Below are 4,643 nucleotides of genomic sequence, written 5' to 3'. Positions count from 1 at the left end.
ATCCATTTTGAAACATAATCGACGGCTACGAGTATATATTGATTTCCAAACGACGATGGAAACGGACCCATAAAGTCTATCCCCCAGACGTCAAATATTTCTACTTCAAGAATGCCTTTTTGAGGCATTTCATCGCGTCTCGAAATGTTTCCGGTTCGTTGGCATCTATCACAGTTTATTACAGCAAAGTAAACGTCTTTCCACAGGTTAGGCCAGAAAAGTCCAGATTGAAGGATTTTGGCGCAGGTTCTAGATGTGCTATGATGTCCTCCACACGGTGCAGAATGGCAGTGTGTAATTATGCTTCTTATTTCTTCTTCGGGTACACAACGTCTAAAGATTCCATCGGGGCCTCTTTTGAACAAGAGTGGGTCGTCCCAATAGTAATGTTTTAGGTCGTGGAAGAATTTCTTCTTTTGTTGATAACTTAAATCAGGAGGAAGCACACCAGCAGCTAGGTAGTTTACGAAATCTGCATACCAAGGTGTGTTAGATTGGGCTAAAGCTATTTCAGTTAATTTGTTGGTTTCAGCGTTTGGATGGTATGGTTCGAATTCATTTGCTTCTAATTGAGCGACGAGTCTTTCGTAAGGGAAATCGTCGTCAATTTGTACTTCTTCGGGTTTTAGATTTTCCAAACGAGAGAGGTGATCTGCTACCACATTTTCAGTGCCTTTTTTATCTTTAATTTCCAGGTCGAACTCTTGTAGTAACAAGATCCATCTCAAAAGTCTTGGTTTGGCGTCCTTTTTAGTTAGGAGGTACCTAATGGCGGCGTGGTCAATGTATATGATTATTTTGGCTCCTACCAGGTAAGAACGGAACTTGTCTAATGCGAATACGACAGCTAATAATTCTTTTTCTGTCGTGGCATAATTCATTTGAGCTTCGTCTAGGGTTCTACTCGCGTAGTATATGACATGTAGTTTCTTATCTTTCCTTTGCCCTAGAACGGCTCCTACAGCATAATCACTCGCGTCGCACATGATTTCGAAAGGTTGATTCCAGTCGGGAGGTTGCATAATTGGCGCAGAGATTAATGCTTGTTTAAGTGTATGAAATGCTTCAGTGCATTTATCGGTAAAGACGAATTCGGCGTCTTTCATTAGTAGTTCGGTTAACGGTTTCGTAATTTTAGAGAAATCCTTAATGAAACGTCGGTAAAAACCAGCGTGTCCTAGAAAACTTCTTATTTCTCTAACGGTTTTGGGAGGTTGAAGGTTTTCGATAATTTCAATTTTTGCTTTATCTACTTCGATCCCTCTATCAGACACGATGTGTCCCAATACAATTCCTTGTCGAACCATGAAATGGCATTTTTCCCAATTAAGGACTAGGTTTACGCTTACGCATCGTTTAAGTACCAGCTCAAGGTTCGCTAAACATGTTTCAAAACTTCCTCCACAGACAGAGAAGTCGTCCATAAAAACCTCCATTATTCCATTTAGGAAGTCGGCAAATATTGCCATCATGCATCTTTGGAAGGTCGCGGGTGCATTGCAAAGCCCAAAAGGCATTCGTCTATAGGCGAATGTACCATAAGGACAGGTAAATGTGGTCTTCTCTTGGTCGTCAGGGTGGATAGGAATTTGGAAAAATCCGGAGTATCCATCCAGATAACAGAAATGCGAGTGTTTGGCTAGGCGTTCGAGCATTTGATCTATGAAAGGTAAAGGGAAATGGTCTTTTCGAGTAGCTTTGTTTAGCTTCCTATAGTCAATGCACATTCTCCATCCAGTTTGGGTACGTTGTGCTACAGATTCGCCTTTAGCGTTAGTGATTACAGTAACTCCTCCTTTCTTTGGTACGACGTGAACAGGGCTAACCCATTTACTATCGGATATAGGATATATTATTCCGGCTTCTAGTAGTTTATGGATTTCCTTTTTAACCACATCACTCATAATAGGATTTATCCGCCTTTGATGTTCTCTAGATGTTTTACAGTCGTCTTCGAGCATTATGCGGTGCATACAGAGGGAAGGACTTATTCCTTTCAAATCTGATATGTTGTATCCTAGAGCGGTTGGGTATTTTCTTAAGACAGTAAGTAATTTCACAGTCTCGGTTTGTCCTAAGTTGGCGTTCACTATAACTGGTCGGTTTTGTTCTTCGTCAAGGAATTCGTATCTAAGATCGGTAGGTAGTGTTTTTAGTTCTATAGCAGGCTTCTTCGGTCCAGGTATAGGATCAGGAGTAAGTGCCAAGCATTCACTCAAGTGGTTGTCTTGATATTCCCCTCGCCAGTTGTCATCTTCAAGGATTGGCGGCATAGGAATTTTTAGGGTCTCGGTTTCCTTGTTTGGCTCGGATTGCATTTCATGAACACACTCGTCGATTATGTCAACAGAGCAGCATGTGTCAATTATAGAAGGTGCTTTTAGGAATTGGGAAAGGATAAATTCTATTTTCTCTTCTCCTACTTTGAAAGTAAGCTTTCCTCGCTTTACGTCTATAATTGCACCAGCGGTTGCTAAGAATGGCCTTCCTAATATGATCGGGATGTTAGAATCTTCTTGGATATCCATGATGATGAAATCAGTTGGGATGTAGAATTGTCCTACACGAACAGGGATATTCTCTAACATTCCTACAGGGTATTTTACTTAACGGTCTGCTAGTTGAAGAGACATTCTTGTTGCTTTAAGCTCACCTAGATTTAGTTTCTTACAGGTTGAAAGAGGCATCAAACTAACACTAGCTCCTAAATCGCACAAGGCCTTCTCTATAATGGTTTTACCTATTACGCATGGTATAGAGAAACTACCAGGGTCTTTCAGTTTTGGAGGCATGTTGTTTTGGATGATAGCACTACATTCGGCGGTAAGCGTCACGGTTTCGTTATCCTCTAGTTTCTTTTTGTTCGATAAGATTTCTTTTAGGAATTTAGCGTACGAAGGCATTTCAGTTATGGCTTCTGTGAATGGTATGGTTATGTTTAATTGCTTCAGAAGTTCTACAAATCTTTTAAATTGCGCTTCGGTTTTTGATTTAGCTAACCTTTGAGGATAAGGAATTGGCGGCTTATAAGGTGGTGGTGGAACATAAGGTTTTTCCTTTTCAGATTCCACTTCGTTATGGGTCTCTTTAGTCTTAGCAGTTTGGTTATCGTTAGGTGTCTTTTGGGTTTCCTTTGGCTCTTGTTGTGACATGGGTACGTTTTGAGTTCGAGGATCAACGGGTCCATCGTAATTCGTTCCACTTCGTAGTGTTATTGCGTTCGCATGTCCTTTAGGATTAGGTTGTGGTTGAGCAGGAAATGTGCCAGCAGGGGCAGCGGTAGGTGCTTGTTGTTGAGCTACTTGTGAGATTTGAGTTTCTAGCATTTTGTTATGCGTAGCTAAAGCATCTACTTTGTTCGATAGTTGTTTTAGTTGCTCGCTATTGTGAATATTTTGATTCAGGAAGTCTTTGTTGGTTTGTTGTTGGGAAGCTATAAAGTTTTCCATCATGATTTCTAGATTTGACTTCCTAGGAGTGTTTTGAGCAGCTACAGGCGCTTTTTGGTAGCCAGGTGGTACAGCAGGTGCTTGTCCAGGTGCGTACAACGCATTGTTGTTTTTATAGGAAAAGTTCGGATGGTTCTTCCATCCAGGGTTGTACGTGTTAGAGTAAGGGTTTCCTTGAGCGTAATTTACTTGATCAGATGGGGTTCTAGTCAAGAGTTGACATTCGGCAACTACATGTCCAGTCAATCCACAGATCTCGCAGTTAGGTATTACAGCAGCAGCGGTGGCTGATGGAGTGACGGTTAAGTTCTCGATCTTTTGAGTTAAAGCGTCTACTTTCGCGTTAACGCGGTCTATACCACTTATTTCGTACATTCCTCCTTTCTTTTGGGCTTTCTCTAGAGCGGCTCGTTCTCCACCCCATTAGTAATGGTTTTGTGCCATGTTCTCTATGAGGTTATATGCTTCATCATGTTGCTTGTCCATTAATGCTCCGCCAGCAGCGGCATCTATAGTCATTTTAGTGTTATATAAGAGACCACCATAGAAAGTATGGATGATTAGCCACGGTTCGAGTCCATGATGAGGGCATAGTCTAAGCATGTCCTTATAACGTTCCCAAGCTTCGAAGAGTGATTCGTTATCTTTCTGGGTAAATCCGTTGATTTGACCTCTGAGCATAGCAGTTTTGCTAGGCGGAAAATATCTAGCTAAGAATACTCTCTTTAATTCGTCCCATGTGGTTATGGAGTTCGAAGGCAGGGATTGAAGCCACGCTCTAGCTCTATCTCTCAAGGAGAAAGGAAAGAGACGTAATCGAATAGCTTCGGAACTAACATTGTTAGCTTTGACAGTGTCGGCATATTGCACGAACACAGATAAATGGAGGTTAGGGTCGTCTACAGGGCTTCCAGAGAATTGATTCTGTTGAACAGCTTGGACCAGTGAAGGTTTCAGTTCGAAATTGTTCGCCTCAATCGCAGGTGGTGCGATACTCGAGTGCGGTTCAGCGCGCGAAGGAGCGGCATATTCTCTAAGAGGACGAAGAGTAGCCATCTCTAACTTTGGGGTGAATTGATTCGTTGGATCAGTAAAAATCAATTCCTGATCAATCGGAATTGGGTCTACTTCGGGAAGATTGCGAGCTCGACGTTTGACGTTAATGAAACGTTCGATCTCGTTAATTCGTTGTAT

At 41.8% G+C, this 4,643-nt stretch overlaps 1 non-coding gene across 1 annotated transcript; it reads left to right on the top strand.

Annotated features, from left to right (window-relative positions):
* The first annotated feature begins 4,023 nt into the window (after positions 1–4,023).
* Positions 4,024–4,130, top strand: LOC131654282 (small nucleolar RNA R71). The gene has a single exon (XR_009299324.1). It is a non-coding gene; the product is annotated as a small nucleolar RNA R71 (small nucleolar RNA).
* The last annotated feature ends 513 nt before the right edge of the window (positions 4,131–4,643 follow it).

Source organism: Vicia villosa, linkage group LG2 (genome assembly GCF_029867415.1).
Source record: "Vicia villosa cultivar HV-30 ecotype Madison, WI linkage group LG2, Vvil1.0, whole genome shotgun sequence".
Taxonomy (NCBI): Eukaryota; Viridiplantae; Streptophyta; class Magnoliopsida; order Fabales; family Fabaceae; genus Vicia; species Vicia villosa.
This window is presented reverse-complemented; position numbering and strand designations above follow the sequence as displayed.